The following is a 10,632-nucleotide window of genomic DNA, read 5'->3' as shown; positions in this document are numbered from 1 at the left end:
CAGTTACAATTTATCTATTACACTACATTTACCAACATATACTCCTCAAACAATAGCACCAAAAGCAAATTATCTGGTCATTAATTTCAATGCTTCTTGTGGTATTTTCTTATGTGCGAGTATTTGAGAGAATCTCGGAAAGTCAAAGGACGCCACAAACGGATGTATCTAGTGTAACTTTGTCCTGTCTCTTTCCAGATGCCATTGGGCCTGCAGCATATTTATGGGTTGGGATGTGGAGGAGAGGAAAAGACTACTGGAACTGTTTAGAGCTTCTCATACTAGAACAGTACTATCTTCAGAGATTACTGACTGCCAGCAATCATAGTGTCTTAATAAACTCAACACCACTCAGTGGCCGTGTGAAGCCTCTGTTCCGCAATAAAACTGTAAACTGCAGTAAAAACTATCCCAATATCCTTCCAAAGCACCATAGTTGTCAGCAGTGATTCTGTGGGTTACAACTGAGTTAAAAGTTTGTGGGTTCAAGTCCAACTACGGAATCATGAGTGCAAAATCTCAGTTGTCCCTTCAGTATAAGACTAAGGCAGTACTGTACTGCTAGAGGTGCTGTTTGCCAGATGTGGCCCTGTCTGTTCTCTCAAGCAAAAGATCCCACAATTTCTGAAGAAATTGGGAATTCAGCCCAGTTTCCTGGCCATTACACATCCCCAAAACATCTTCACTACACTGACGATCCGGTTGTTATCAGGTTACTGTTTGCGGAAGATAGCTGTATAAAAATCGGCCACAGTGTTAGCTTCATGACTATATTTCAAAAGTACTTGATTGGTTGTAAAGTTCTGTGGGACAGTATGAAAGGTTCTGTTTAAATGTGATTTATGAAATGTGAGTTGGTATATTTGTAGAGTGATCAGTCATCCACGATGTGCTCAATTCAGGTGTTGCTGAGTTGATTGTGTTCAGATTCATTTGGTTTCGGATGACACATGTACCCAGTAGAGGTAGGCAAAGACAGCTCAGAACTGCTCTCTATTTAGTGAGTTGAAAAAGGCATCCCAACCAAAACTGAGGATTTCAAAATGAAGGAGCCAGTTTTCCACACATGCACATTCAATTTTAGGATGGTAGGAATGCTATCTGCCCCAAAGCCCCATGCCTTTACCCCTGACTCTGGCTGATTTCCTGGGGCCCAACTCTGTCACATTTTGAGATGTCAACCTATGCCGTTGGAGGAGCTGAGTGTGCTACATGTTAAAATTGAGCTAAATACGGTTTGGCTTATTGCCCTTTACTTGTGTTGTCTTGTGGCGGATGAGGTTTCTTTTGCTTTATAATTGACATTGACATAGCTTGTATGAAGTTTTTCTTAAAACTATTTATTTACAGCTATTTACATCCAAGACCTCAGGGTAAGTGCATTATTCTGTCTTGCTCCCTTGGAGTCTCTTGGTCATTCCTACATTATCATTAACATCATTGTCTAATTAACATAGGCATTAACCCTCTACTCTACAAAATGTAGCTCTCAGGGGATAAACAAGCAGGGCTTGCTATTTGGATAAGGTTTCAGGTGGGGTGCCTGTACCAGCATACTGCAGCCATTGAAAGACAGTTGGACATTCCAATGACTTTTCTCTCTTTGCTCCTGTGACAAATTTGAAAAAAAATAATACGAGCAAGGCTGAGAGATTTAATCAAATGACCCCGGCCCCAGATTGATTTAACTCTCTTTAGGGCATTTAGAACTTAACTCTCCTATTCCACCACCATAGCAAACATGACAGCCAGGAATAATGGTGAATCCACCTTGTCACACCCATCCCGTCTCTTTCACGATCAATCATTTGCTCCACGTTTCACTCTCAAACAATCACCAAACTAATCCAGTTCACAAAGCCTACAATCTCTAAATCATCCCCTATAATTATTAAGGTTTTTATTAAAATTTTACTCATGATTTTGGTGTAATATGATTTTATTATTTTAATTATAATTTGGTAACATATTATGTTCATAACTTTATTATAATTTACTGTTTTGTTACAATTCATCATTTTTTTATAATTTTGTATTTTTCATGATAATTGTTTTACATTTTATTATAATTCCTCATTGTGCATCAACCAAGAGTGTGCCATCATTCACAAATCTCAATTGCGCGTCATCTCAAACCATCTCACAGTAGGCTCAATAAAGGAGCACGACAAAACCACACAGACACCTTACATCTTAACCCTACCACAGATCTTGCGCTGTCACCCACATGACATATATAAATAAACACATGGAGAAAGATTTACCTCAGGAGAAAAAAAAAAGTCCCGAACTTACTTCCAAGGATTTTAAAACCCAGTACAATAATAATAAATAATGTCAACCTGTCATAACAACAAAATGACAAAAATCGACAAGTCAGCTCCACACAAAAGGAACACACTACGCTTATGGTAAGTTTACTGCTGACAATATCTAATGATACAAGTGCCACACCGACAGCAGCCTGTAGGGCATAATATTCTATGGGTCCTCAGAAGCTGAAGTGGAATAAAATGCTACAAGGGAGACAATGGTGCAGCAAAAGGTCAGCAAAACTTACTTGGTCTGATCATGTGACTGGACGAAAACATAGAAATATAAATTTAACAATAGCAAATGTAAAGTATTCATGACTATAGAACACATACTGGTTAAGTATTTATTGAATCAGATTGACTTAGTACATGAACATAGAAAGATACCTGGGAACAATTAAGATTTTCAAAGGAATGGATAATCCGGGCTCCAGGATGACATTCAACGTCAACCTCTTGGAGGAAGGTACTTGGGAAGGATCTTACTTTTGAATCATGCCAGTTTGCAGGAAAACTGGGCAGGGATCAATCCTTCCTGGTATCTGCCCATTGTCAATGCAATCAATTGCATAGAATGTGATATTTCCCTAATAACAGGACGTACCATAAGACCGTAATACATAGGAGTAGAAATTAGGCTATTCAGCCCATCGAGTCTGCTCCGCCATTCAATCATAGCTGATAAGTTTTTCAACCCCATTCTCCCGCCATCTCCCCATAATCTTTGATCCCCTTACCAATCAAGAACCTATACCATATCTAGCTGAAGTCAGACGCACTCCCCTGGAGCAGGATGGCCCCTTTAAACTGCTACAAGTGCCAGTATCCTGTAGCAGCAGGGAGGTTCTTCACCCCATCAAGGGCTATGGATTCAACCTTGAATGGAAAGTTAAGATGTAACTTCAGATGAGGGAGCCAAACATGGAATAGCCCAATGAGGGAAACAACGGAAGCAGAAGATATTCTCAATGCGAGATTTGTGCCAGCAATGATATGGAAGCCGATCGCTCTTCTGAGAATGGGTGCTGCATTGCCAGCTGCCTCCAGCCCTGGAGCATCATCTTGGGGAGGGCAGTCACGTGGGTGTCCCCTGCATGCACTAGAAGCAGCTGAACCAGTGCTATCATGATGTCACACAAATTGGGTCACAAAGGTACATTTTTATGACCACGTGAGGAGGGGTGAAATGACTCTCCTATTCTGACACTTCAGGTCTGACCCTAACAGGGCTTTTTGTGAATTTATAAGGATGAATGTCTGTGCTAAGCCATTTATGTGCTGCTTTCAAATAAACCAGTCTGACAGGTGTTCTTAAGTTTAAAACACAAAGGAATTAGTTTTCTTCTTTACTGAGCTAAAACACACCCAGGTAAAGATATAAAGATATTTAAAATGGGTAAACCCACATCTCAGCTGGGGAGGCGATAGCATAGTGGTATTGATGCTGGGCTAGTAATCCAGAGACCCCGGATAATGCCAATCCCATGGCAGATGGTGGAATTCAATAAAAATCTGGAATTAAAATTCTAATGATGACCATGAAACCATTGCCGATTGTTGTAAAATCCTATCTGATTCATCAATGCCCTTTAGGGAAGGTAATCTGCTGTCCTCACCTGCTCTGGCCTACATGTGACTTCAGACCCACAGCAATGCGGTTGACTTTTAACTGCCCTCTGAACAAGGGCAATTAGAGATGGGCAATAAATGCTGGCCTAACCAGTGAAGCCCATATCCCATGAATAAAAAAGAAACACTTTACAACACACAAAAGCATGCAGAACAGCAGGTTTTACAATAGGAGGTTACTTTCGAACAAATTAAAATTCAATGATAAAAGGCAAAAATTGAGAATTCACTGTATTTGAGTTCTTCATGGTATCTGTGACTGAAGCAGAATTTTTCCACAGTTGTCTTGAAATTTCAATGGAGTTGAAATCAACAAAAACTGCAATTTCTGGAGACAGTCTCTTTTCTAACTGTAATCCATCTTTTACAAGAGTTGATAATATTGCACCTGATGTTCCTTTTGATGGAAATTCTCTATCTCTGTGCTGGATTTCATACTGGAGATAGGATCTTTAACTTGCAAGAGAGAAAGGAGAGAGAAATTATGTTACTGTTACACTGGCAGAGTTCTTCTACACTCCTGGCCTAGCAGCTTGGGTTTTGGAATAAAAGACATTCAAAAATGGTTATCCTAGCCACATGACCACTCTCCCTGTAATGATTTCAGAAAGTAATTGATTAGTTCATGCTGGACAGGCCATGGCTATTGTTTTATGACCTAGGTGATTAGATTTTATAATGTCCCAGCCATTAACTCCTGGTTGATCCATCATCCACCTTGATGAGCTAGGAAGAACACCCTCCATATAGTTATTGTCCCAGTAAACTTTCTATGTCCCTTGAAAGGTAGCCTTATAGAAATCCAATTGGTGAGGTCCAGTATAGTTTCAGTTCACCTTTTGAAGTAGTTCTTGATATTAGCAGATGTGAAATTCCATAGGAGGTTGGCTTGTCATGCTTTAATTGTAATCCACATTGGAACATTCCAGAAATTGGTCAACTTGTAATATCAAATGTCAGGTGACTTGTGGCAGCAATCTTAAGTCAGTATTTTTGCTTGCTTTTTTAAAAGTCATTTTAAAGCAGCTCAATATATATTTGGCCATCCAATGAAATTTAAGATTAAGACAAATTTGTACATCACCCACCAAAGATCAAGCATTCAACTTCGAGTGGTCCATCACTTATATTATCTAAAGGGTCAGAACCCCAACTTGCACATAAGGTAAATTTGAAGAACTTCCATTATTGCAAAGTGTCTGCTTTTGCTGTGGAGTGTTTCTGGAAGATATTGTGGTGAGTTGCTGGGGTTGACAGGGAGTATTGATATACCCTCATAAGGAGAGCAGAGATTTGGTGTCCTGTCCACACAAAGGTTGCAACAGATATAAGGGTTGTAGCTTCAATTCCTCTGGATCTACAGGATTACAGGGGGCTGGAGCCGATGCTGGAGCCGATGCTGGATAGGGGAAGAGCAGTGCTGTACCGTTCCCTCTGACAAGTTGCAGCCAGACTCCCCCATCCTCCTTGACATTGATAAGAGGCTATATGGCAGGCCAGCCATTTCAAAGAAATTAGTTCAAACCCTACCATGGCAGTTGGAGAATTCAAATTCAATTAATGGGATAAAAATCTGAATTATTAATAATGGTGACCATGAAACAACTGGAATGACATAAAAACCTATCTGGTTCATTCATGTCCTTTAGGGAAGGAAATCTGCCGTCCTACCTAGTTTGGCCTACATGTGACTCCAGACCCACAGCAATGTGGTTGACTCTTATCTACCCTCATTAATGGCTGAGCCAGCCACTCAGTTTTATCTAAGAGCAACTAGGGATAGATAATAAATGCTGGCTTTACCAGCAACGCTCACATCCTATGGATGAAAAAAATCATAACAACTTACTCAGAAGACAATTCTCCTCATCTTCCCCCTGGCTGTTTTGAAAATTACATTAAATCTGGCTCCTCCGGTTACTGACTCGCTGCCAGTGGAAACACTTTCTCCCTTTCTACTCTAGCAGAATCGAGACCGATCCAACAGAGAGGCTTCCCCTCCAGCCTGATTCAACTAGTGATCTAGATGCCAGCTACTTGAGTTTTGATACAGGTCAGAGACAATCAAAGACAGCCATGTAGGCGGTCCCCAAAGACTGCCGGAAAATTCTTCCCTATGATTCTTCCTGACCGGAGAAAACCAGAGAGGGAGGGAAATCTCCAAAAATAAAAAAAAACAACTTCAGCTTTTCAATCACTGTTGCATTTTGCACCATGATTAAACACAAGCGTTAAGCATCACTGCTCAAGTGGTAAATCACCAATTAAACCAATTATTGAGGTGTGGATCTGACTAAAGAAAGCTGAGAAAAGATTTAGCACCAATATGTGCAATTAAGAGACTCGTGAAGTGGGTTTTAATAATCCCTTCTGCAAGACAATTTCTTTGTCATAAATCTACCATAGGTATGAACCTGCTACAATTTATTTGGCATTTATTATCAAAGGCCTTAATGCAGTCATTAAGGAATTTCAGGAACAGGATTGAATGGAAGGGCCAATTTTCTGAATACCCAATCCTGATGTGGTGTTCATTTGGAAACAGCACAGAATCGATAAACTACTGGGACGCTCCTAATCATTCATTATGGTGCTCCAGTGACTTCTTAGTCTGCACCCTCAATTGAGAGCTTGGCCTAAATAGCCAAGTGGTTATGGTACTGGGTTTGTAACCCCAAGATTAAGAGTTCAAATCTCACAATGGCAAACTATGAAACAATGTAACTTCATCAAGAGATTATTGCTTATTGGGCTTGGCCTAAATAGCCAAGTGGTTATGGTACTGGGTTTGTAACCCCAAGATCAAGAGTTCAAATCTCACAATGGCAAACTATGAAACAATGTAACTTCATCTGAATAGGAACAGATGGAAACGTGTTTGCTTGGCTTAAATAGCCAAGTGGTTATGGCACTGGGTTTGTAACCCCAAGATCAAGAGTTCAAATCTCACAATGGCAAACTATGGAACAATGTGACTTCATCTGAAACAGATGGAAACAGGTTTGTACTCGAAAGAGTATCAAGAGTTCAAATCTCACAATGGCAAACTATGAAACAATGTAACTTCATCTGAAACAGATGGAAACAGGTTTACTCAAAAGAGTATCAAGAGTTCAAATCTCACAATGGCAAACTATGGAACAATGTGACTTCATCTGAAACAGATGGAAACAGGTTTGTACTCGAAAGAGTATCAAGAGTTCAAATCTCACAATGGCAAACTATGAAACAATGTAACTTCATCTGAAACAGATGGAAACAGGTTTACTCAAAAGAGTATCAAGAGTTCAAATCTCACAATGGCAAACTATGAAACAATGTAACTTCATCTGAAACAGATGGAAACAGGTTTACTCAAAAGAGTATCAAGAGTTCAAATCTCACAATGGCAAACTATGAAACAATGTAACTTCATCTGAAACAGATGGAAAAGGGTTTGTACTCGAAAGAGTTACAGAAAGATATAGCTTGGCCTAAATAGCCATGTGGTTATGGTACTGGGCTTGTAACCCAAAGAAAAAAATGGCCAAGTTGGCCATTAACAGGTCCAGGCAGCGGGCGATCGACGGGGGAGTCCCGCCCGATTGTTTGTCCCTCTTCCGCGGCTACGTTCGCTGCCGGATGTCCCTGGAGAAGGAGCACGCGGTGTCTGCTGGCACTCTCGAGGCCTTCCGTGCTCGGTGGGCACCGCGGGGACTGGGGTGTTTTGTTGACCCCTTTAATCACATTTTGATTTAAAGTTTGTAAGTTTCCTTTAAACTTTGTTCTTGGTTTTACAGCTGACCTGAATTAGGGGCTGTGCCTGATTTATCCCAATTTTGTTGATTTGGTTTTCATTTAAAAGATTATCAAGAGTTCAAATCTCACAATGGCAAACTATGAAACAATGTAACTTCATCTGAAACAGATGGAAACAGGTTTACTCAAAAGAGTATCAAGAGTTCAAATCTCACAATGGCAAACTATGGAACAATGTGACTTCATCTGAAACAGATGGAAACAGGTTTGTACTCGAAAGAGTATCAAGAGTTCAAATCTCACAATGGCAAACTATGAAACAATGTAACTTCATCTGAAACAGATGGAAACAGGTTTACTCAAAAGAGTATCAAGAGTTCAAATCTCACAATGGCAAACTATGAAACAATGTAACTTCATCTGAAACAGATGGAAACAGGTTTACTCAAAAGAGTATCAAGAGTTCAAATCTCACAATGGCAAACTATGAAACTATGTAACTTCATCTGAAACAGATGGAAACGGGTTTGTACTCGAAAGAGTTACACACCTGTCTGGATAGTGCTGGGAATGAGACAATAAGTGCACCCTCAATTGATGATGAGGCAGTCATGTGGTACAGTGGGTAGTGTCTTTGCTTCTGTAGTAGAAGCTCCAGGTTCAAGCCCTGCCCAGGACTTGATGGCCAAGGAGGGTGCGTTTATAACACAGCCAAACATGTTGAGTCGACTTACCTGGCAGGGGAGAGACCATGATCAGGAAGGTGGTTCTCCCAGGACGAGGCTAGCCCATTGCACTTTGGGTGTGCTGATGCCTGCGATGTCCCCAAATGCGGGATACTCGACTGCAAAATTTGTGATAGTGGGGGACTGCGTTCGCGCTCTCCCCTGTTCACAATTCAAAAAATAGACTTCAACCTACAAACATACTCAAGTGGCAGGTGGTATGAGTCGGAATGATTCCTGGTCAGCCATGTGATACAAAGAACATTGGGGCCTCAGCCATCAATATTCGTAACTCCAGACTACAGCATGCATGTTGCCACAGCAGCTTGGACTCCCTGAATGAACCATAATGCACCCTCAGTAGATAAAATGCCAGGTGAATCAGCTTAATGATTTTTTTTAAACTTGCTCAACAACAATTCACATTTATATGGCACCTGTAAAAACATTGCAAGACACATTGCAGGACTGTTAGCATACAAATATTGGAGCCGAGCCAGGTAAACGGATATTATGATAGGTGAAGTGAGTTTTAAGGAGCAGCTTAAAGGAGGGGAGAACGGTGGAAAGATGGAGAGGTTTAGGGAGAAGCTCAACAGCTTAGGGCCCAATCTTAATGCAGAGCCACAGATGGTAGAGTGATGAAAGTCGTTATGCGCAAATGGCCAGAATTGAAAGAGTGAAGTGATCTTAAAGGGTTGCAGAGCTGAAGGAGGTTGTGGAGATAAGAATAGAAGGGCTTGCATATTTTGAGCATCTTTCACCACCTCAGGACTTAAACAAGTGCTTTTGAACTGTAGCTACTATTTTAATGTAGAAAATGTGACCATGGAGGGATTTGAATATAAGGATGAGAAATTTAAAATCCAGGCATTGCCAGACCGAGAGCCCATGTAGGTCAGCAAGCACAGCAATGTTAGGTGAGCAGGATATGGTGCAAGTTAAGAAGGGGTCAATTTTCCAACATTTCTTTGGAATAATAGGCAGGATATATATCACTGGCAAGGCAAGGGCAGCATTTATTGCCCATTTCTAATTGTACCTTAAGAAAGTGGTGGAGAGCTACCTTCTAGAGACACTACAGTCCATGTGGTGTATGTGCACCCATAGGAAGGGAATTCCAGGATTTCGATCCAGCAAGAGTGAAAAAACAGTGACATAGTTCCAAGTTAGGATGGTGTGTGGCTTGGAGGGAAGCTTGTAGGGTTTTTTTTAACTTATTTGATCTTGGGATGTGGGTGGCACTGGCAAGGCCACCATTTAGTGCCCATCCCTCATTGCCCTTCAGTAGGTGGTGATATTCCTTTGTTTCTGCTGCCCTTGTTCTTCTGGTGGGACAGGTAGCAGGTTTGGAAGGAGCTATTGAAAGAATCTTGGCCAGTTGCTGGTACACATATGGTATACACTCCTATCATTGTGTGCTGGTGGTGGAGGGAGTGAATGTTTAAGGGGATGGATGGGTTGCTGATTAAGTGGGCTGCTTTGTCCTGGGTGATGTCGCTCATTCAGGCAAGTGGAAAGCATTCCATCACACTCCTGTCTTTTGCTGTGAAGATGGTGGACAGGCTTTGGGGAGTCAGGAGATGAATTACTCATCAAAAAATTCCCAGACCCTGACCTGCTTTTGTAGACTGGTCCAGTTCAGTTTCTGGTCAATGGTGACCCCAGTATGTTGATATGAGGGATTTAATGATGATAATATCTTTGAAAGTCAAGGGAAGATAGTTAGATTGTCTCTCGTTTGGGATGGCTATTACCTCGCAAGAATGTTACTTGTCACTTATCAGCCCAAACCTGCATGTTGTACAGATCTTGCTGTATATGGGCATCAATTGCTTCATCATCTGATGAGTTGCAAATGGAACTGATTATTGTGCAATCTTCAACAAACATCCCCAGTTCTGACCTTATGATTGAGGGGAGGTCATTGATGAAGCAATTGAAGATGGTTGGGCCTAGGACACAGTCCTGAGGAACACAATCAGCAATGACCTGAGGCTGAGATGATTGACCTCCAACAACCACAACCCATTTTCTTTTATGCCAGGTATGACTCCAACCAGTGGAGAGCTTTTTCCGTTATACTCATTGATTTCAGTTTTGCTAGGGCTCCTTGATACCACACTAGGTCAAATGTTGTCTTGATATCAAGGGCAGCCACTCTAACTTCAGCTCTGGATTTCAGTTCTTTTATCCATGTCTGGACCAAGGCTGCAATGAGGCCA

At 41.1% G+C, this 10,632-nt stretch overlaps 1 non-coding gene across 1 annotated transcript; it reads left to right on the top strand.

Annotated features, from left to right (window-relative positions):
- Positions 1 to 8,408: 8,408 nt before the first annotated feature.
- LOC121285647 lies at positions 8,409 to 8,572 on the top strand. The gene has a single exon (XR_005944733.1). It is a non-coding gene; the product is annotated as a U1 spliceosomal RNA (small nuclear RNA).
- The last annotated feature ends 2,060 nt before the right edge of the window (positions 8,573 to 10,632 follow it).

The sequence above is a fragment of the Carcharodon carcharias genome, chromosome 1 (assembly GCF_017639515.1).
Source record: "Carcharodon carcharias isolate sCarCar2 chromosome 1, sCarCar2.pri, whole genome shotgun sequence".
Lineage (NCBI taxonomy): Eukaryota > Metazoa > Chordata > Chondrichthyes > Lamniformes > Lamnidae > Carcharodon > Carcharodon carcharias.
The sequence above is the reverse complement of the archived record's forward strand: the minus strand, read 5'-3'. Positions and strand labels throughout refer to the sequence as shown.